The 24478-nt window shown below is 36.1% G+C and overlaps 1 protein-coding gene across 2 annotated transcripts in view; it reads left to right on the top strand.

Annotated features, from left to right (window-relative positions):
* The first annotated feature begins 2625 nt into the window (after nt 1-2625).
* XIRP2 (xin actin binding repeat containing 2) overlaps nt 2626-24478 on the top strand; it is a 71862-nt gene continuing 50009 nt past the window's right edge. For both annotated transcript variants that reach the window (XM_003921911.4, XM_074399547.1), the window contains exon 1: nt 2626-2801. The gene's annotated coding sequence lies outside the window, so the exon portion shown is untranslated. The remainder of the gene's footprint in view (nt 2802-24478) is intronic.

The following is a 24478-nucleotide window of genomic DNA, read 5'->3' as shown; positions in this document are numbered from 1 at the left end:
TAAGATTTGATACAAGGAATCACCTTATGAATCTTTCTGTCTTTATACCTGTCTATCTGGCTATCACCCATCCATCCATCCACCCATCATTCATATATCTTGTTTTCATAGTAATTTCATAGTAATTGATTAAACCGCTATTAAATGAAGAATAAAATTCAGTGTCTAAAACCACTGTAATAATAAATGGTCAGAATCTAGGTCCTAATGATTTCATTGTCTTCATGACTAAAATGAATGAACCAAATTTTATGATAAGTAATTAATGTTATGACTGAACATAGTTGCTTGAACTTAGGTCAGTTAATTTACGTGTGCTACTATAGATTTAACATTTATTGCTCTTAATTATTACCAATTTATTATACAATGTTCCACCAAAGTTTTCTTTTTCTCTCCATTTTTTGTTTTTCTCCATCTTAATGTACAGTCACTGGGTTTTTGTACTACTATGTACATTAGAAAACTTATAAGAAAAAGTGAGAAAAAATATTTAATGTATATATATTTTAATTAAACACATTTTTGTCCTGAAAATCAAAAACAGCAAGTTTAAAGAAAAGTTATCATGATTGAAACTTAAAGAAACATATCACTAAAATGTAAAGAGAAAGCAGTGAGTTTTTTTTCACTGTTGTTCATCATTTTTTAAATTTTATTATACTTTAAGTTCAAGGGTACACGTGCAGAAAGTGCAGGTTTGTTACATAAGTATACACATGCCGTGCTGGTTTGCTGCATCCATCCCCCCGTCATCTACGTTAGATATTTCTCCTAATATTATCCTACCCCAATCCCCTCACCCCCTGCTAACCATCCCCTAGCCCCTCACCCCCAATGAGAGAAAGTGAGGAAGCTAGAAGTCAGATCTCTGAGTAATTAACAACCTCTCCAAAGAGTAAAACCACCATAAGCATCATTAGCAACTGTATGCAAATATAAGAATGAAATTGACAATGTTTATATTGTAGAATTAATCTCATTATTTAAGTTGAGCTATTGTGATTTCAGATCCAGTACCATTTTCTTTTGTATATAGCAAAGTAAAGTAATTATTTATTATGTAAATGTTATGTTGGAATAATAAGTGTAAGTATAATTAATTTATATGTATTATTTCATTTCTTCTTCACAACACCAAAGGAAAGTTGGTCAACTCAGTTCCATTTAGTCACAGATGAATAGAGTGAAGCTTAGATAACTTATGAAACTTGCCCAGGTCACAGTGTATACTACTGTCAAAGCTATGTTGAAATCCTGTGATTTAAATCACTATTGTCCAATAGACCATTCTGCAATGTTGGAAACATTTTATATCTGCACTAATACGTAGCTACTGTCCACATGTAGAGACTGATTTGCATGAAATGTAGCTGAAGAAATAAATTTTTAATTTTACCTAATTTTAATCAATTAAAATTTAAATGGCCACATGTGCCTAATAGCAATCATACTTGGAAGCACAACTCTAAATGGTCTATTCTGGCTCCTGGCCTTGAACACTTTGTGGAGCATATAGAACACTATTTCAGAAATTTGTTCTTAGAGTTAATAGGCTAAAATATCACTTATTGACCTAACTTTAACAGAAACCAATACTGTATATGAAAAAATGTAATATACCTACTGATTTTATGAGTTAATAATATAGTAAACAGCTTACGAATAGGCATTTTATATGACATTAAAAGTATATAGGTCAAGTGTTTCTTTAGCCAAAGGACAATTTACTTTCTTTATTTGAGTTTGTTTTTAGAGCACATCATACTAGGAAAATCATAGAAGGGAGGAAAGATAAAGGAAGCTGGTTATTTTCTATTTACTGAGAATGTATGAGATGTTGACATTTTTGAGCTAAATAGCAATGCTCACTGGGTTCTGGGTCAGATTGGCAGCGTGTGCTTGCTAAGTCCTGGCAGCAAAGAACATTTAATATGATTCTTTCAGGAGCATGTGAGGTGACTCCTTTTCCCTCCCTGCTCTTCCTCATGCTGAATGATTTAAAGCCAGTATTAATGAGCAGGACTCACACCACAAGGGTGCTCTCTATTCTCTCTAGAATGTCTTTCCACCATTCTTCCTTGGCTTTTTTAAACTAACCCAGCACAGTCTTTACTTCAGTTAACACTGGAGTAGCATTTTGCTTTATATGTGAAGTCTAACAAAACAAACTCATGTTTTACATATCTAGGAACATTTTGTCAAAGAAAAGCAATGTGTCCTCTGCATGAGAACCCATGTTAATTATTCCACAGAATGAATGGAAACTTTTTCCACCTGCTTTATTTTTCATATTCTTGAGTCTTAAAAGATTGAAAGTTAAAACAAATGCAAGTAATTATGGAATGTTAATCTCTCCTTTTCCTCATTGGCGCTGGTTCATTTGTAGACTTTGGACAGAAGTTCAGAGTTGGCTGGTGGTCATGGCTGCAGAAGGGAGTTTGATTGACTGCACATGTGTTAGAGCCATGCATACATTACTGAGGACACTATGAGGCAGAGTGGCCTCAGAGACACTAGTCTGAAAAGAGTACTTGACTCAGGCCCCACCTATACAGAGCTCAGTTACTAAAAATAGGTGCTAAGTTGCATCCTTTAGACGCTCTGCTAAAATAAATTCAGCCGTCCCATCTACTTGCTTGATAGACTCTTCAGTGGAGCGGGCCTCCACTGCACCCATTGCTTTCAGGGGACTGGGAAATTTGCTGTATATGAAACAAGGGAGGAAGCTAGTCTGTGAAGAACTATAAGGATTTAGGATACTTCCACAAACTTGGGGTTAAACCTAAATATCATAAAAGGTAAGTGTTATATAGTCGGTGACTATATGTCTGCTTCCTGGATTGTAAAATGTTCTTGCTGGTTATTTAAGGTTAATGAAGACCATAGGTCAAATTCTAATCATTACAAAAGAAAATATCCAATTGGATTTTGCCTTTATGATAATATTTAGCATTGATTTAAAAGGATAAAATTTAGATCTTCATATGTTAATCTCTTGGCAGAATAGCATTTTCATACTTAATATTGAAGAATAATGAGTCAAACTTGATAAACAGTCATGAGTTAAAATTATACTTCAACTTACAAATAGAAGGGAAGGCAGAGAAATAATTAGTTTGTCATTTATGAGCAGAAATGGAATGAATATATTAAAAAATATAAACCGTATTTCGTGGAATTTGTTGAGAGAAAGAGTTTACAACATTTTCAACTCTTGCAGCTTGCTCAGAGAAATACATGAAAATTATCCTTTCCCAGCCTTACTTTGCTTTTGTGGTTCTTGCTCCAGCCAGAGTCTCATCTCCTCTGGGAGTATTACTGGAGTAAGATTAAAGAATCAGGTTCTTACATGTTTTGCAGAATTAAGAAAAGCACTGTCAGTTGGATCTGCCAGTCCTAATTATAGTAACTACAACCTTAAACAGAGAAGACTGAGATTTTACTTTAAAGATATTCTGCCCTATACAGTTTCAAATGGATTTTTTTTTTCTGTCTTCAATTGCCTGTGAGCACCTTAATTTGGTCCTATTGTGTCTTAAAGTGTTTAGACGTTAGAGACTGAAGTGATTTGGGAGACACATTTTAACAGAATCTCTTAAGACACCAACTAAAAGCAAGGACACTTTAAGATTACATAATACAGGGTTTAAATTTAGCCAGCTGGTGCTGAACCAAAAGATATTTTATTTTTACCAGTGCTCTGTTTGGTCACTGACAAGCTGTAGGTTGTTTGAATTATTTTAAAATTTTATGTGCAGTGTGTCAAAGAACAGGCAAAATATTTACCTTGGCAACATTCAGAGCCATGAATTTTAATATGAAAGAGCACCTGTTTTGAGTTTTAGAAGATAAGATTATTGAGTGCAAAAGTATTGGGTCAGAAATGAGAAAACCCTGAATTCTATGCTTAAGTATTTCTCTACTCCTCTGCCTAATTTTTGCATATTTTGTCTTCTTGCTAGCAACATGTAAACTAACAACGAGACCCACCCGTTTCTAAAAGTCAGTCCTCATTTCAGATGCCTGCACTGTGGCAAAGTAGCAGTTGTTTGGGAAAAATGCAGTCTGGAGTTTGGGCCAAATATTTCTGCTTTCATCTCATGTTAGGCACCTTTAAAATATAGCTTCCCTCAACCACCTGAAAAATAAAATGAGACATTCTTTAATGATCTCAGAGGGCTTTACTTGGGAAAATGTTCGTAGAAAACTGTCAGTTCAGACATCATTTGTTCTGTGATTACAGTGGAAGAGGACAGTGCTGCCTTTCTTCAGCTTTAATTTGGGGTTAAAATCCCACAAAGTTCATGGATAATGTACTGTTGTTCACAGTTGATAGCTTCCCTCTACTCTATCAGTTACAGCCTCTCACTTTACCTTTACCATGTTTAAAACTTTCTTCACCTTAGTATTCTTTTTACTTACTTGGTAAAATACTACTTACGATGAGGCAATGTGGAGTTGGACACTCCTCATAACTTCAATACTAGGAACTGATCTCTCTCTCTCTCTCTCTCTCTCTCTCTCTCTCTCTCTCTCACACACACACACACACACACACACACATACACACAACTCAGGGTATTAAAGAGACTATTTTGTAAGACTTGTTTGATTGCTAGGAGTCATGTCTAGATTTAGTAATTTATAAAGCAGGGCAGACACTTAGTAAGTACCCAGCTGTATAATTCCAATATTTTTGATTAAACGATCTGTGAAGACAGAACTTAATTGACATTATATTGTCTTTTTTATTTTCTTCCCACCTCCTCTTATGAAAGCACTGAAGTTACACTTTGAAATTTAATTAAATTGTAATGTGTTTCTTCCTGCTTCTGAAACAAACACTTGCTCATTCAAATCACAGGTTCATCTCTCGCAGAACAATAACTTCACTTTTTAAATTAATTAATGACTTGTTTAGAGCACTGATTTATTCCATATAGGTGCATGTTGTTTATATGACTGTGTGGTATGTTGTATTATCTGTTTCCTGACACTAATTCTGATATTAAGTGTTGCGCCTTTTCCAACATTAACCAATTCTCCAAGTCTCTGACACCAACAGGCTGTCATTCAGTTCTGACACTAGATCTAGGGCTCGGCAAAGACACCACAGGTTGAAGGCTCAGTCCCATGAGGCTGCCCACTTCAGAAGACAGCCACTAATGGAGTGCCCAGGCCACTAATCTTTCTGCCCATCTAACTAGTGATTAAGGGACCCTCACAACCCCCTCCTCAGATAATTCGCTAGAATGGGTCATGGAACTCAGAAAAGTATTCTATTTGTCATTACAGTCATATTACAGAGAAACAGACAAATGGAAGAGATGCATAAGGCAAGGTGTGGTGTTGAAGGGCAGAAGCACACAGCTACCTTGCTTTCTCCTAACAAGCCATCCCCAGCACCTGGGTGCATTCACCAATCTGGCAGCTCCCCAAGCCCTGTCCTTTAGGAGTTCTTATGGCGGTTTCATTACATAAGGCATGAATGATTAAATCATTGGCCATTCCTGACTGAACTCAATCTCCACCTCTCTCTTCTTTTCAGAGGCCAAAGATGGGGTTGAGTGTTTTAACCCTCTAATCACTTGACTGTATTTTCTGGCGACCAGCCCCTATCCCAAAGCTACTCCCCACCCCTACCTGCAACTCCTGGCTACCCTGAGTCATCCCATTAGCATAAAAAATTTATTCTCACCCGAGAGTCTCCAGGGTTTCTATGCCAGAGAGTGGGGACTAGGACCAAATATGTATTTTCTTATTATAACATACATTATTATGACATATATTATTATGTTCACAATATGGTCTTCTTTGAAATGCTGCCTATGAACTCCAGAGTAAACATTCCATACTGTTTATTCTCCTAATCACTGGAATCCACTTCTTACAAATTTAACTTAACTATTTTTTCATTTGTATAATATAATCACTAAGAGCACAAAAACCAATGACAATTAGGCAATGGAAAGAGCAGGTTTTGGTTTCTTTAAAAAGTTAAAAATCATCAAATGCGATCAATTACTTGTATCAGTTTTTCACAACAATGACAATGTGCCATATTTAATAACTCTTAGGGCTTTGTAGTCCTAAATAATGGCATAAAAATAACCTGGCAGTGATCAGCTCAGTAGGTAATCCACATTCCTGGAGGAGTAGTTTTACTTTTTCAAATGTTTCAAAGATAAAAGAAATTTATTAGCCAGGCATGATGACTCGTGCCTGTTATCCCAATACTTTGGAAGGCCAAGGAAGGCAGATGTTTTGAGGCTAGGAGTTTGAGACCAACACCATCTCTACAAAAAAATAAAAAAATTAGCTGAGCATGGTGACATGAATGCCTGTACTCTCAGCTACTTGGGAGGCTGAGATGGAAGGATCACCTGAATCCAGGAGGTTGAGGCTGCAATAAACCATGATCATGTCACTGCACTCCAGCCTGGGAGACACAGTGAGACCCTGTCTCAAAAAAAAAAAAAAAAAAAAAAAAAGAGAGAGAGAGAGAGACCTCAGTGAGTAGCTTGCTTAATGCCTTCAAATTCTAGATGAAGAAAACTGAGGCATGGGAAGACTCATTAGTAACTCATACGAGGTTTAAGCACAGAGAACTAAAAACTAACTCTCTTGATTTGTGTTTCTGTAGTTCATGTCATTTTGCAAACCTTTGTGCTATACAACATCAGTCCACCCCCCGCCCACTCCCATGACTCCGGATACACTTCCAAGTTTATCTGGTAAGGCCTTATTTTTCTTGCTGTAGTCTTTAGTTACTCTTCATTTTACATTTTATGTTTCTCTTGAAATTAGGACAAATTGTGGAAAAGGAGGCCTATCTGCATATTCTGTTAAAACTCAAAAGACAGTGACTGGTTTATTTTTAAATTTTACAAAACATGTAAATGTGTTCATCTTTGTTAGCTGAGATTCTTCTCCCCCAAAGCCCCACTCTCATCACTGGACATGTCACTTTTCCCTACTCATTTTTTGGTAGACATTCAAGTAGATCTTTGTCTTTCACATTTTTTTGAATCATACGCAGATTATATCCTTGTTGTCTGCTGAATCTAATGCTTTAGATATATCTGACCATTCAAAAGTAATTGCCAAATTGCTCCAGGCATGCGTATGACTTAAAATAAATGTAAGACTGAAAGAAATTATTGTGGGAAATTTCTTTGTTATTCGAAGATCCAATGCATCTTCCCCCAAAATCTGAATATATCTGCACGTATATTTCTAAATGAGATAATTTGGTGGTTATCAACATAGCAAACGTTTTTTAAAACACACGTATATCACTAATTTTAAAAACACAGTCTGGCATTGTAGTTTCAAAACATTTTCTCAGGGTTTTCCATTTCAAGTTTAATGTGGACTGAAGATCAAATAGTGTTTGAACAGCAATATTATATTATAATATATTTAATTCATAGGAACTTAATTGCACTGAAATAATTCTAAATAGAGTTTACATGATAAGGTTACTGGGTTTTTGGAAGCTATGAACATTAGATTTTGATAAGTAGAGTGACATTTCTCCCATTTAATGGCATTGTCACTTCACGGGTAATTTGTCAGTATCGATGTTGTCGATTTTATGTTTGTTTGCTTTTAGTCAGAACTCTCCTAATAAGTCAGTTTTATATTATCTAACTAGTAAGCCATTGTGACAAATAATTAGCCGTTTGTAAACAACAATAGAACTAAGTGCTCCCGGGAAACACTGAAAGGTTTTTGTAAAGCTACAGATTACTCTTTGTTTTGTGTCTTGAGTTTTAACAGAATATGCAGATAGGCCTCCTTTTCCACAATTTGTCCTAATTTCAAGAGAAACATGTAATGTAAAATGAAAAGCAACGAAAGGCTACTACTGCAAGAAAAATAAGACCTTATAAGATAAAGTTGGAAGTGTATCCGGAGTCATGGGAGTGGGCTGGGGTTGGATTGATGTCCTATAGCACAAAGGTTTGCAAAATGACATGAATGACATGAACTACAGAAACATAAATCAAGAGAGTTAGTTGGAGTTTCTTAATGTGGACTCAAGGGTCATCTTGTCAAATCTGTCTATTCTGGGAAAAGGACAATAATCATGTTCATGTTACTAAAGTTCTGTCAATTTCAGTGACAAGCTTGATTTAAAATCCACTGCCTCTGCTTCTGCGGCGTCCAGAGTTATCTTTCTGGGCACTGCGTAGGGTAGAAATCAGCTACTAGTGTCGGTTCCGGCAGCAGTTTCCAACTGGAACACAAGGTATGGGACAAGGGAGGCACTGAGGACAAGCAGCTGGCCCCAGTCAACAGCTTGATCCCCTCTGGTTTTCCTCTGTAGCATCTCGGTTTGCTCAGAGAGAGCACAGAACTTCATTAGAGACTTCACTTCACTAATAGAAAATATGCTAGTCCTCTGAGTCCTGGAGGACTCCAAAACATTTATTTTTAGGAATGGAACTGTACTAGTGCCTGCCTGCTTTCAGTCACTGACTCATTCAGGAATGGAAATAATTTCAAGATTCATCATCCCTTCGTCATCCAGAGCTGGACAATAGCCACAACTTTTACTCTGCAAAACTTCAGAGAAACAATGTTTGGAAAGCATGAGTATGCATTTAAGTTACATCCTTTTGTTTCTCAAAAGATCTGGTTCAGCTATAGCAGTTGTCAACCCTAAATTACTATTTATAGTTTCCAATACTCCACCTTTTAAATAGAAGCAATAAGTTGCCTCAAGCTTCAATTTTCACCTCTTTCGTTTACTTCACAATTTCAATCCAACTAGTCACAGCTTCTTGACTTCATCCTCAGGTTATGTTATTACCATTCATTTCAGTTATTCTCATATATACACAAATGTATATGGATGTGAATGTGTGTGTATGTGTGTACGTATATATTCCTTCCTATAAAGCATGGTGCTGCCTATGCTTTTATATTCTCCATTTCTTTCATATTCTCAAAGTCCATTTGGATGTTCAAAGAATGATGACTAGCCCTCAAATAACAACCAATAACCACAATAACATCAGTAATAATACCTCTTTTTACTCTTTGTTGGCATTGAGTAGAAAGGCTGGGCATGGTGGCTCACACCTGAAATTCCAGCACTTTGTGAGGCTGAGACAGGTGGATCACTTAAGGCCAGGAGTTCAAGACTAGCCTGGCCAACATGGTGAAACCCTGTCTCTACTAAAACTACAAAAATTAGCCAGCTGTGGTGCTGCAGGCATGCCTATAATCCCAGCTGCTTGGGAGGCCAAGACAGGAAAATCGCTTGTACCCAGGAGGTGAAATTTGCAGTGAGCCAAGAATGCATCACTGCACCCCACCCTGAGTGACAGAGTATGAGACTCTGTCTCAAAAAAAAATGAAAAACAAAAACAAAAAAACATTGAGTAGAGATACTGACACAGCATCTTATAAATATTCTTATTGAGAAAGTGTCAAACAAAATAGTAATAATAATAATAGCACAAGTTTCCTATAGGCTTATTCTTCCAGGGGTGAATATATAAAAGTAGTTCCAGGGGTTGATATATAAATTTTCCTTGTTGGTACCATCTTTACATTTTGTTTTGTTTTTGAGATGGCATCTCACTCTATTGCCCAGGCTAGAGTGTAACGGCATGATCTCAGCTCGCTGCAACCTCTACCTCCCCAGTTCAAGTGATTCTCCTGCTTCAGCCTCCCCAGTAGCTGGGATTACAGGCCATGCGCCAACATGCCCAGCTAATTTTTGTATTTTTAGCAGAGACAAGGTTTCACCATGTTGGCCAGGCTGGTCTCGAACTCCCGACCTTAGGTGATCCACCCGCCTCGGCGTCCCAAAGTGCTGGGATTGGTGTGAGTCACCACACACAGCCTGTCTTCATGTTTTGATCAATCCTTAAAAAATTAGAAAAATTTCACAAATAATGTGCTATTTTTATCTTTCTCCAGTTCCCATTCCTTCTTTTTTATTTTATTTCTATTAAAGACCTTTGAATTATTTTCTGTAACCCCAGCATTACAACCAGCCTTGATATGCATAAAGTGTTCTCAGGTGACCAGAATCTCAAAAACATCATCTCCTATAGCCAGAAGAGGTTCCAAATAAACTCCACAGAACGCTACGGGAAAATAAAAAATGCTGTCATGTTAACCCTAACTGGTTGAATGCAGACTTTGGAACCAGACTGCCTGGGTTTGAATTTCATCTCTTAGATTTACCTACTGATTGACCTTGGGCAAATTAACAACTCTGTACCTCATTTCCTCATCTGAAATTAGAGATACTAGTAGTATCTATCTCATAGACTTATTTCGAGGATTAAAGGAATTTATCTTTGCAGCGTTCTAAAGCATTTGTCCCTGGCACATAGTGCTGCATAAGCTTTTGTTATTAATAATATTACTATTTACTGTATGAACATAATGTAACATAGTAACTATTATCAATATATTCCAAAGAGCAAGGTAAGAATATAAAGTACCATGTTACCCTATATGCTGAACACTGAAAACTGCAAGACACTAAAAAGTGTTTCAAAGAGAAACCTGTCTACCTGATTTAATAGGTTGTTCTGTTGCTAAAAACACCCTTATCTTTCACAGATGCACTCTTCAGCTCGAATTAAATTTCTGTCCTCTTCTGGAGTTGTAGAAAGCTATTAATGCCCTCTTCCTATTATAATCGTTCTGACACTTGAAACAAATAAACTTTCTCTTATCCTTGGTGATGGAAACATCACATTATTTCAAAAAACTGAATTCTTCAACCATCTCAACCCTAATGACTCCAGTCTCTTTTCTGACAAGGCTACTTACAGCCACATTTTATACCTTGTCAGTAATTTGACCTAGTTCTTAGACTCTCAAAATATTCTCTCTGATGACAGCTTTCGTTTTTACATTTCTTCCTCTCTCTCTTTCCAACTGCAACTGAGCTTGATCTTCAGCATAGTCTCCATATTCTCAGCATGTCCTGCACACCAGCCCCTTCCACCTCTATTTACTTCATCTCTCCACGTCTTGAATCCACTCACAGTGTCTGTGAAAAGATGGAAGAAAAACTCTCACTCAAGAGCAAGGCACTGAAAGATGGTTCTGTGGAGACCGGACTGTTTATCATGGGAATCTAAAGCAGAGAGGGCAAAGAGAACCCAATAGTTGAAAAGGAAGCAAAACAATCACAAGCCATTGAAATGGTGCAATGCATCAGGAAAATCACAAGGTCAGAAATAAGTGGGTAGAGGGACAAGAAAGGATGGCGCCTACAATGGATGATGGCATACATTTCAAAACGAAGGCCAAAAGCAATTCAGATATGTTTAAAGCATCTAACTCTGGGCTGCAGGAGCAAGTTTGAGAGTTTAAAGCAGGGAGGCTAGACGTAATGCCCACTCAGTCTGGGCCCTGTATTAGCCCAGAGCTTCCATTGACCCCCCCGTCTCACTCTGTCCCCAATTCTGGCTAAATCCACTAAACCGAAAACCAATTCAACATTTTCCCATAATGTGCTATTTTGCTCCCATTCCCAGGCTGCCGTGTGTGTGTGTGTGTGTGTGTGTGTGTGTGTGTGTGCTTGTGTGCGTGTATGTGTGTGAAAGAGAGAGAGAGAGAGCATGAGAGATTCATAGTTCCGCAGCTGCACATAAGCTAATACTCAACATCATTTTCCTCACCTTTAACTGACTCCTTATTATTATACATTCGTCATTTTTCCTGACAATCTCAAAAGTTCTCTATGATAATACACAACTGGAAAATTAAAGACTGGAAATAAGTTTGTGCATAATATTTTTAAGCTGTGTTAAATTTTAAAAGTTTTGGCCACATAATTTAGAGATTAAATACTTACTAGAGATGTGCATTGATAATGTGATAATACAGATGAAGCTGAGATCTGATGGATTGTGTGTGGTAAGACAAAACGAGGAAGACTGGGGATGGAATGTTGGACACTATACATGGTTGGATGTCAAGAATTGTGTGTGTGTGTGTGTGTGTGTGTGTAGACTGGCCACAATAGATGAGTGTTATTTGTGTGTCTAGTCACTTACCAAGTCTATGCTCAGATTTGACACTGTAAAGAATGACACAGAGAGTGCTGCAAAGCATCAGCATTTTGCAGTTCTCCTTCTTTGAGGCTTTCTGTGATGGCGACCTAGTGTAAGGCTTAGTGAGGCTGGTGACATTTCCTGAGGCCCCGCACTGCTGGTGAATAGGACCTAGGCTTCGTGCCACATCTGCTTTCCTTGGCAGGCTTCCCACTCAAGAGGAGTACACTGGGACATCCTGAAAACCTACTGAGATCTTTTTCCTAGATCCCACAAAACTAGGAGGATACTGCTTCTGATTAACCGGTCCTCCAAAGAAAAATGACAGAGGTGGGTTGGTTGTGCGTAGGTATGTCGGGGGGGTGCTGGCAGGTGTTTTCATGTCCTGTCTGTACTTAGCTCACTGAGCTGTGGAGGATAGGTATTTTCTTCTTGACTGAAATATGACAGGGACATGAACGTATTTGGAATTTGTTAGCTATAACATTTCTAATTGCTTTGTGTAGCTATACAACAACAGGAGAAATTTTGGCAGTAGTTACATTTGGCAGAAAGCCCAAAATTGACTGGTTTCACTTTCCAAACAAATATTTTTGCACAGTTCTAATTTTCACCTGCTCATGTGGTGCCCTGCTGAAACTTTTGGGTGAAGTGCTGAATTTCATTGTGGGAGACTCGCAGGTTTACATGCAAGGCATTTATTTTCGTTCCTTCCTGGAAGCTCTAATCTCGACTTTCACATAACTTCTCAATTTTGCTTAATAACTTCTATTGCATAATTTAAAGCTTGTTTTCTATACTTCACAAAAAAGTAGGAGAGAGAAAGTAGCAAAATCTGCTAATGGGAACCATGAAAAGACAGGCGTTGACTTTTGTAATATTATTTCAAGACAAATTCATTCAGCAAATGCTTAATGGGCACCTGCTGTTTATATGTCAATATGTTAAACATTAAATACCTGTTAAGTTGACCATTTTCATCTCAATCATCAGTTTACTTCTCAGTGATCTAAAAAGGTTAGCTCTAGATAATAATAGAAATTTAATAACCAGTTCTGCAAAAATATTAAGGAAGGCTCTGCCACTCACTATTAGGGAACACACAAGCATATCATTTTCGAAAATATTTTCTATTTTTCCCACCTTTGCATGTAAGGATCCTGAAATTAGCATTTCTGGCCACTGTGTGGTGGCCAACCTGCTATATTCACAACTTTAAAACTGTGAAAGCCTAGTTTCATAGGGAATTTTACACAGAAACCCAACTGCTTTTTACATCCCATCCCAACTTTCCTCCCCTTATCTTTTACACTTGAGTTTAAATACCATTGGTGTAGGAAAACTTCTGTTTGCCAGTGTTAAATTCTTTGTTGTTAAATTCATCATTGATGTATCTGTCTTAATGTGTATGGGAAATAGCAGAGTTCAATTTGAATCGCATTTAAAGTCTGATTTATACACTTTGCCCTTTAAAAACAGGAGTGAGATAAACAGCATAAATGAGTTCTTCCACGTATGGTGCATGTATAGGATTAGGTTTTGAATTTGAGGGAAAAGAAACAAATGCCTATGCCAAATTTTTAAAGATAAATAACTACAAATAAATTAAGGGATGATGATACAGACTAATTATATGCTCCATATGTATCATAAGCAGGGAAGACTATTAAATTACTTCCACTCTTTGAACCATTCCTAGGACCAGTATGTCGTTAGGAATATGACATCATCTCTTTCTTTTGAAATTATGTGCTGCATTTATAGGCAAAGGGTGTTTGGGTCATGTTACTGGTTACAGAGGAGAGTAACACTGCATCTGATTGCATCAGAGTTTTGATACATTAAAATTATTATAGTTTTAATATGTAAACATTTGTGTTCTAAGCTTTTATAAAACCTGTTTAAAATGTATACAACATTTTTCAATGTCCCTCAAAATTATGAAGGAGAGGAATCAAAATGCAGTTGTGAAAGTATAAACATATGAACAAGATGCCAATTACTTTTTAATTTAAAGCACATTGAAGAACATGAAGCTTTCATAAGAATAACGGTGTCAAACATGGATTCTTAATATTTCTGCTTAACATTAGCCAGTTAAGTAGACATTTTATATTCCTACCCAGGATAAAGTAATTAAAGGCCACATTGTTTTGAAAGATTTCAATGTTTAAGATACTATTTGTCAAAGTACATTACTGCTCTGAAAGAATGAATTTCCTTCCAGAAGTCTAGGTTATTCACCAAGCCATGTTGCATTATTTAAGCATTTTCACTTTTCTCCTCGATTGCTTCATTTTTCCAAATAATGTTCAGTAAAGAAAGTGTGTAGAATTAGTGTGGCTTCCTTTCTTTGATCAAGTCTATCAGTCATTACGTTCAAAAGAAAAAAAATATCAAAGAATGCTGCTGTTTTTGGACTTACACAGAGAAAGCATTTTAAACAAAGACTTATGATCATTGCAAACAGTTTGTGTGAATTCAGGGACTGATTTTTCCAAGGCAGAAATTTGATGGAATTAAATACAGTTTATTATTCAAACAAAAAGTGTGATTAGTAGGAGAAAAGCTGCCAGAGTGTCATGTATAAGTTGGTGAGAGTTGAATCTGATGATCTGGACTTTCTTTTAAGATTCTTTGTCAAAATAAATTTCAGATGCTAACCTTAAAAGAGGCATGAAAGTTGGGATGAAGGTAAAGAGAGGAAACTCCTAAAATACATTCAGATACCTCTAGTTCATACAGAATGCTCTTAGCACAAAAAATATTTAAGATAACAACTGTAAATGATTAACATTCCTACCTCTGTGTATATTCGAACAACTTAAAGATACGCCTGCCAGGAAGATATTTTTCATAGCCGCGAATTATTAAAGCTTCATCTCTATTACATTACCTTGGAGTATTCTTTGTTCCATTGAATGCCAACAGCATACTTAGAATTAAGCAAAACAGTTCACTACAGATGACCTTCTTCATATGGAATGTTACAAAGCCTATGAAAGACAAAAGTTGATCATTTTAGGAAAAAGATTTTAAGCTAGAGTGCACGGGTCATCCCCATCTACCAATGCACTGCTTTGACCCAGAATTAAATCACATTCTATGTATTCTGGAGGCCCTCATGGCTTTAGGGACACTAGTGGATATTTTAACCAGTCCCTCAGAGGCACGCACACTTGCTATTAATCATAGACTGAGCCTGCCTAGTGTCTCTCCATGGCTGAGGGGTGAGCACATTTGCTTGCCATTTTTCAAGTTTTCATTCCAGCTTAGACAACCAGAAAGAAGATGAAAATCTCCCCACAAGGTCACTGCCCCCTAGTAACTAAATCACACATAAAGGAGGATCTGGAAAGCTAAGAATCACAGGGGAATCCTTTTGGGAAAAGGAAAGGCACAAAGAAGCGGTAGGAATGAAAAAGAGATACGTTCAAAAATTAGGATCTGAAAAAGAAGTTATGTCAAAGAGGTAGCAATTCTGTAAGAAACAATTACGTAGAATGATTTGAAATTTTAGGATTTTCTAAAACAGAGACTTTAGAAAGAATAGGATAGCAACTAATTTAAAGAGAATGAGTACTGAAATTAAATAGAAAGGAGATACATATTCAAACTAACCAAATATGACAATGTATTTATATTTAGGAATTTTTCTCACAATGTAGAGTTTTGCAACCCATGGGTACTTAGTAGAACAACAGTAGAATTAATCATCAATGAAGGATACAGTTTCCTTCTCTTTACCTTTTGTAGGCAGCCACAAAGCAGGAGGGACTTAAAAGACTGGCCTAGTAATCACCTGGGCTGGTCCAGATCAGGATCAAGGTTCACTGTGCCAAGCCCATTGCTCAAAGGCCTCATACGAAATTTTAAAAGTCAGAAACTTTGAATGATGATTTCATGATTTCACCTAAAAAAAGACATAGAGCAGGAAGAATCGTGAGGAACCATTAAGGGGGGGCAAGGTGGAAAGAGCTGATCTGTCTCTACAGTGACGTGCAAGGGTGATTTTCATGGACTTTACATTTTCAGTGGACTTTCGTGTTGCTTGTAGGTGAAAAATTGGTGGTTCATGGCCTAGTGCCAAAACCACAGATGAACTAACACTTTGCATGTCATATACATTCATAAAACCTGTTATATTTATCTTTTTAGAGGTAAGGTCAGATCAATACTGTATTTCTTCTGAATCTTTCTAGTGTTATTCTTTTTTTCTCTCTTCAAGTGGAGCATGACTGACTATGATGGTGATTAATTTGTCTCCAACTCTGACAACTGTGCCTAGCCAACAGTAGATGAGAAGTAGATGTTTATAGAATGCATGACTAGAGCCCTAAGAGGAAAATGTACCATATACCTGACAGGTGTGGTGGCTCACGCCTGTAATCCCAGCACTTGGGGAGGCAAAGGTGGGCACATCACTTGAGGTCAGGAGTTTGAGACCAGCCTGGCCAACATGGTAAAACCCTGTCTCTACTAAAAATACAAAAATTAGCCAGGCATGGTGGCAGGCACCTGTAGTCCCAGCTACTCAGGAGGCTGAGGCAGGAGAAACACTTGAACTTGGGCTGCAGGGGTTGCAGTGAGCCGAGATTTTGCCACTGCACTCCAGCCTGGGTGATAGAGCAAAACTCTGTCCAAAAGAAAAGAAAAGAGAAAGAAGGCAGGAAGACAGGAAGGCAGGAAGGCAAGAAAGAGAGAAAGAGGAAAGAAAGAAGAAAGAAAAAGAACGAGAAAGAAAGAAGAAAGAAAGAAAGAAAGAAAGAGAAGCAAACAAAGAAACAAAGAAAGAGAGAGGGAGGGAGGAAGGAAGGAAGGAAGGAAGGTAGAAAATGTACTATATACCTTCAGTATATAGCTGTGATACAGACTGAGACAAGGCGGCATTTGGATGAAAGCGCAACACCCCCTCCCATCCCCTGGGGCATAGTAGATCACTTAAAAATGAGACCAGTGTGCCCTGCTTTGCCTTTTCTCTTCTATACAGTCAACTTTATTCCCTTCTCTGTTCGGTTGAACCTAACCTTAACCCCTTCTCAAGTTTGATCTCTATGGCGATCAAAGCAACGCAGCTGAGAAATTTGCTTCGATTTCTAATTCTAAACTCAAGCTTGCAAGAATGAAAAGGAGCCACTTGTAGCTATGGAAATTCAGCTTATTCGTTTCCCTTTGATTTATCCTTAGATTATGTTGAAGTCAATGTCTAGAAAGGATTTATGTTCATATATTTAGGAAGCAGAAAAGAAGTAAGAGACTGCGTAGAGTTGAAAGTTGTATGCAGAAATAATTGAAATCAACTTCAGGGTCAGCTACTTACTATATATTATCTTCTGAGCATTATGTCCTCATCAGTAAAATGGGAATAAACCACCCATTAGATATGGTTGTTATGATAATTAATGGGATAATACATGTAACATGATTACCACATTATATTCATTAACTGATAGCTATCAATATTATAGTGTAATGTAAGTCTGATTGTACTAGAGAAATGTCCAACAGGAGACTAATATTGTAAAAATATGCACCATCTACGGGCATTTAATGATTCTGATTTATTAGACTATTTCAATAAAATTTAAGTCATTTTATTGAAATATTGATTTTTTTAAACTGGCCAAATCTCTAAGCTAACTGATTAATTTAAAAATATTTAATAGCAGTATGATTTGATTTTCATATATATCCAAACTAGCAATATTTTTATACTAATGATTACCTGACTTCTGATTAAATTTTCTTAATTCATAACTGCTCTGGTACCAGAAGTACTTCCCATGAGATGATAGGAGCTGCAAAAGACAGAAGACATGTCTATAGAAAAAGAAGCGACAGCAGTTGGAAACAGCAGTCCTGTTATACAGAGAGATTAGAATCTAAATGGACACTTAAGCTGAGTCTTATCGGGGAGGCGGGCATTTCTTCTTTGGGGCAGGTGTGGTGGCTCACTGAAAAGTAACTTCAGAGATGGCTCCATCATGTCGTGGTTTGTGTATTTATGTGTCTGTGCAATTTGGGGAGCTGGAACTGAAATATGCCTTTAAAAGTATCTAGTAGTATGTAGCAATTTGCGACGTGGACAGACATATGTATGTGTACAGTGAGTGTTTGTGTCAGTGTCCTATTGTTGCTGCGCCAAATTACCAAAATGCAACAGATTCCGATAGTTCTGGAGGTCCAAAGTCCAAAGTGGGTTTCACTGGGAAAAAAGTAAGGTGTTCGCTGCACCAAGCTTCCTCCAGAAGATCTAGGAGGGGAATCTGTTTATTTGCCTTTTCCAGCTTCTTGAAGCTGCCTGTATTCCTCGATTTGTGGACCTTAGTTCTACCTTCAAAGCCAGCAGTGTCAAATCTTCAAATCAGTCTCCTCACTCTCCCATTTCTGTCTTCACATCTCCTGTCTAACGCTCCTGACTCCTTCTTTCACTTATAAGGACCCTTGTGATTACATAGAACCCACTTGAATAATCTAGCATAATCTCATTTCAAAATCCTCAACTTTATCATATCTGCAAAATCCCCTTTGCTATGTAAGCTCACATATTCATAGGGGACTAGGATGTGAACATCTTTGGGGGACCAATGTTCTATCTACTACAATGCTGAATTTTGTCTTCCTTCCAGTAGCCTGGATTTAAAGGATCTCTTCCAGTATATGGTGAACAAGGAGAATACTAGCTAGTAGGGGCTTAGTAAGAAAGTGAGAACTAATCCCTTTTATTAACACAGGAGATCTTCTTTTGTTAATGTATAAAGCCCAAGTAATCAGATGAATGGATGGATTTTTCGAAAGGTGACAAGTACACATATGATAATAATGCATTTTGGGGGAATAGGGTCATAGGGAGGTTAGTTTAAGGAGTTGAATCTGAGCCACTGTTTTTTTTGCTGGAAAAAAATCCGCTTTTTTTGCTGGAAAAAAAGCGCTACAAGATGGTTTTTGTGCTTACTTCCACTCATTTTTATTCCCTCACCCTTCTTCTCCATGTTTTTTAAGAACTCTGAATTAATTCAGGACTGTGCTGTAGACTTCCTTTCATTTTATTCTCCATCTATTTATTGGTTTTATAATATTCAAATGAGGATAAGAATATATAAAACTCAAATTGATTACAAATTTCACTTGGCAGCAGCATTCTGAATGCTTAAAATGAGATGAATTTTATTATTAGCTGAGGGATTTGCAAATATTAAGAATTATAGAAAAATTTATTCATGCTACTGGCTCTGAGCCTATGATATGTGTATTGGTATGATATCCTGCACACAAATCCACGCTGGGTTATAGATCATGTATTTAGGTTTGACAGAATTTAGTTCATCATTTTCCCAATGTGGTTCTTAATCAATTTTTTTCAAGAACTAAACAGTTGAGTTCTTCATGATGCATGCCTTCTTGAAGCTGGTATCTATGATAGCTTCAGTTTGCAGCTTCCATGGGATTCACCAGCACGCTTTGCCTGGTTCTTAGGTGGGATTAAATGAAGGCTTCTTACATCGGTTTTAGCAAATTTCAAAGAAAAAATAATAAATTCTGGTTTTTCTGCTAAACAGTTTAAATTATTGTTAACTTTATAATTTATTTTGTGTCACAGTTAGACACTAAACTAGCCATCTGAAAATATTACGGATATTTTTTATTGTATATGCAGTATGAGTCAGTACATAACAGAAAAAGGCATCTCTTTGTTTTTTCCCTCATTTGTTTACTGGGCATAGTGATTCTGTTTGTTGTTCAACACTGGTCCTTCTTAAGAGGTAGCATCGGAATTGGAGTTGTTACAGAGACTGAGGGAGATTGCTGAGCTTCCCTTCCCAGCTCAAAACTCACCAGTTGCCTGAATTGGTGCAGGTTTTAGAAACTGTCTCTGTTTCCTTAACTGTAAAATGAAGATTAAAAAATAAAATAGCCTGTATCTCCTAATATGATTGAGAGTATTACATGGATTAATATTCTGACACATAGAAATTACTTTATACATATTTACTATGAATTTTTCACTTGTGAATCATTTTTTCAGGTCCTCTATCCATTTTTCAATATTAGCACTTTTTTTTCTGGCTCACGAGTGTTCTTTATTTATTATAATTATCCTTTTCCAATTTTTATTTTCTCCTACAAACTGCTAAAAATATTTTTACTTGGAATTCTTATGCTTATGAAGTCCAGTTGAAACCATTTTAAGAACTACTTCTATTTCTCTACAGATTCATAATTTTAAAAAATATATTTAACTCTTCAGCCCATCTGGTATTTCATTTGCAAAATGCCGTGAAGTGGGGATCTCTTAACATTTTCCTCAAAATCATTACCCGATCTTCTCAACACAATTTGTTGACAGTGCTGCAGTTTCATCCCCTTTTGCATCTTTCTCTATAACACGTATTCACATGGCCAACTCCTTCAGGGTCCCGTTCAGATGTGCTACGTTTCAGGATGTCTTTCCTGACACGTGCTTCACTAACTATACACAGGTGGATTATGTCCTCACTGTAGGCTCCCAACACAATTGGTACAAGCCCATTACACACCGGCTATAATGCCCTGTCCCTCCAACTATACTGAAAGCCCTGAAAGATGAATGTGAATGTATCTTATGCTTTTTGTAGCTAATCAATATTTGTTTCATGATAATGAATATGAATGTACCTTATCAATTACATAATTACATAAACCTTATTAATTGTATAATTATATAATTCAATTTATATATAATTATATAATTCAAAATTATTTATTTTGAACTTCCATCAGGCAAGGTGTAGAAAGATACATTAAAGTCACCCACAGCTATTATTTTCCCATAAAGGTTTTTTTTTCCTTGTTACTAATGGCCTTTTATGTTACTAAACTGTGCTAATCAGCATGTAGCGATCAAAAGTTATTCCAGCTTCATAGTGAACAGTATCTTTTAGATATAGAATGGTCCTCTGTCTCATTTAATATATGAATAATTTGTTTTTACAGATACTTTTCATGAAATTAGCATAGTAATGATAACTTTTCTTCATTTATATTTGCCTGGTAACTTTTTGACCAATATGTTTTTTTACATTGTGTTGTTTGTTTTGTATTTATTTATTGCACATGGTACGTCATTAGGTTATTTGCCTTCATCTTTCCATGAGAAGTTTGACCTCTGATTATTTCTACCACTAATACTTTTAATTATAAACAAATAAATATAACTATTTTTAAGCCTGCCTTATTGTTTAGGAATTATATTTCAAGGGCCTTTGTTTTCTTTTGGGTTGCCTTTTGTTATTACATGCTCTGTGTTTGATTTTGTATTGCCTTCTCACATGGTTGTCAGCTTGGACTCATGTAGACTCTGGTTCACAAAACTAAAATTTCAGTAACCAGTAACTGGTTCTCTAATTCCCTTTAGTGTTTGGCATCAGAAAGAAAACATCTAAGGATATCTCAATGTTGCTTTTTTATCACAGATAGTCTTCATGTGTCTGGATAACTATAGAATTCTTCTTTTTCCATGAACTTAAAATGTTCACCAGGATTTGCCAATATGTTGGTATGTTTAAATTAACTTTATTGCTGGGTTGTGGTAAATATTTTCAGTCTATGCCCAAATTTCATTTTTTGCACATTTTTTCTTCTGGTATATCTTATTTCTTCTACCTACTCCCCGACCCTGGCACTACAATGCCTGTAGTATGGATTTTACTCTGTTTTCCATCTTTGCTGTATTTCCTATTGCTGCTAGTATGCTATTGATTTTCTTTTCTATAGCATATATTATCCAATTTACTGCCTTCAATGTGTATTTTAATTCTTCAAAATGTTTGAATATCTTTAGTTTTTTTCTCGTCTTTGGCAAATGTCTTGTCTTCTGATTTCACCTGAGCCAAGTCTCTGCTATAAATCAGACATGGCCCATATCAGCCTCACAACCCAAACACTACCAAGTGGTCTCTGAAAGCACTAAGGAGTTCAGAGTGCTTTCTATTTTATTCTGTAGACTTTTACATTGTCTGCAATGGGAAGGCAGAAGGGAAAAGAAATGAGATGACTCACACAAATTTAAACAATGTTTAAGCCCTTTTTAAAGCACCAATATTAATATATCTCTCTCTTAGTAATATCAATTGTATTGCTACACAGTCATCCTTTCCATAAGACTATCCACAAGTACAATTTAAGAATATCTCTCATATTTTGCAAGTAATAAGAAGTTTTTACATTTAGAGAATGGGATGAGATGCAATCTGGCTTTAGAAATAAGATCACGACAAAGCTGTTGGCCTTGTGAACCCAGACACAGTTAAGTGTCTTCTACACATATTTTTTCAGGCTCTGCCTGTATTTTTCAACAACACATTGACCCTAACTCTATGTATCAAGCCACTGACATTTATTTCCAAATAGTAACTCTATGAAAAATTTAGGATCATATTTATAACTTACTTCAGATTTTTTGATAATTGCTTAATGGAAAATGATAGATTTTTCACTTCTTAATGTTGTAAGAACATATCATTTCTATAAATCACTGAATTCCAAATTTGAAATTTCCTGAACAGCTAGTTTAGGATGGTTCATAATGTATCTATCAATAATCTTTTTGAAATGTCTTTATATATTAATCTGTACATATTCATAATAATTCTTTATCTGATTGTATAATTTGTAAAATTAGGTGAAAATTCTAGAATGCATTAATTACATTGACTATTTCTCATGGTTTTCTGTCTCTGACATCTTACCAACTTCAAGGAAACACATGGGGTAGCTATGCAATCCTTTCTGTTACGGACTGCAAACATGCGAATAATTGGTCGAGAAAGGAAGTGTTCTGCCTTATAAATATTGTACTACTGTGTGTTTTTTGAATGTTTTAAACATGGACTCTCCATAGAAAATAAAATTCAGGAAGGCATAATGAATTTTTACAACCTGGTCAAATTTTATTGATCGATTTAGTTTGTGTCTAAAAACTGCAGAAGAAAAGCATGTTTTGGGCTTGAGAAAAAAGACCTCTAGTCACACAATTTCTCATGGTTTAAGAATCTAAAAATGGGCATAAGTCGGAGCTATCTATAGTATATGACTTTTTCTATTATATTGAGATTACAATGTAAATATTTTTTCTAAGAACCTCAAAACCCTTGTAATAGACATTCTTATATTTGATATCTAATAGTTGCCATGATAAAAGATTGTATTTTTTAGTCTTTCATCTTCTTCCCAAGTGCTTTTTGATATTTTTCTGTTTTGTATGATGTATTTTATTACACAAAGAATGAATATTTTGAATAGATTATAAATTATTTTTATATATGTGAATAAATGCCCACTTTCTATATTTAGTGCACAATGAATTCTAAGCCCAGCTACACATTAACTCAAGATTTTGGAGAATTCACTGAACTTCTCTGGATTTTGAATTACTCATCTGTACAATGAATTACCTCTAAGCCTTAGAGGTGAAAACCTCCAACAACATAATTTATTGATATTAATATTTATGATGCTTTCTAAGAATAATAGTCATTTGAAAATTTAAATTTTCCCTTCCTTTTTTTCACAGAGTACTTTAGCCTTTCAGTTTGTTCCTTTCCTGTCTGACTTGCATAATTAATGGTTTTATCATTCCCTATTTTTCCACAAGTATTGTATGACAATAAGCATTATTTGTTCTCCGAAGTCTTTCTCTTTAATTAATACCATAAACTCACTTTATACTGTTCTTCAAACTCAATTGCATCAAGCCTTGTGGAATTGAGTATTATGAGGTCAAGCACCTCATTTTCCTCAACACCCCCAAGGAAGGGGCTTACTTGGGTACCCTAAAAATTTACATCGGGTGTTATCAGCTATAGGTGCACTGCATTATAGTAGACTGTGAAGGAAGTATCATCTCATTTTTCAGATTAATAAATTGATAGAAATTGACTAGAGGGTTAGGAAATAATATGGATACAGCCTATTGGTTCAAGGTAATTTTTGTAATCCAACACCCTACCTGGGTATGCAGTCACTGATAGGGGAAAAAGAGGCGGGGTGGGAGCAGGAACAGAGAGAGAATCTTTTCTATAATCATTCGAAATGGCCATGAACAATGGAATCCAAATATCTCAATACCCAGGCCACTGATTTCTTTTTGACAAATAATGTCGGGCATTTTGTCATTAAAAAATGTTAAAAATCAAATACTTGAGAGAGAAATGCTATTTGTAAATTTTGAAAACAACAACAACAAAAAGCCTGATCTATTAAGATTACCAAAAGAATGGCATCTTTTACAGATAATACAAGGAATAAAATTTATACTTTAAAGTGCAAAAACTTTAGGGTACTATGTTCAATAAAATCTATATGGCATTCATTCATGGCAAAGTAAGAACGGCACAGTTGAATGTGAACTGAATTCATCTGTGCAGATATATAATCCACAGGGAAAAATAAAGAGCTTTTCC

Source organism: Saimiri boliviensis, chromosome 5 (genome assembly GCF_048565385.1).
Source record: "Saimiri boliviensis isolate mSaiBol1 chromosome 5, mSaiBol1.pri, whole genome shotgun sequence".
In the NCBI taxonomy this organism is placed as follows: domain Eukaryota; kingdom Metazoa; phylum Chordata; class Mammalia; order Primates; family Cebidae; genus Saimiri; species Saimiri boliviensis.
Note: the sequence above shows the minus strand (reverse complement) of the source record. Positions and strands in the feature narration are given on the sequence as shown.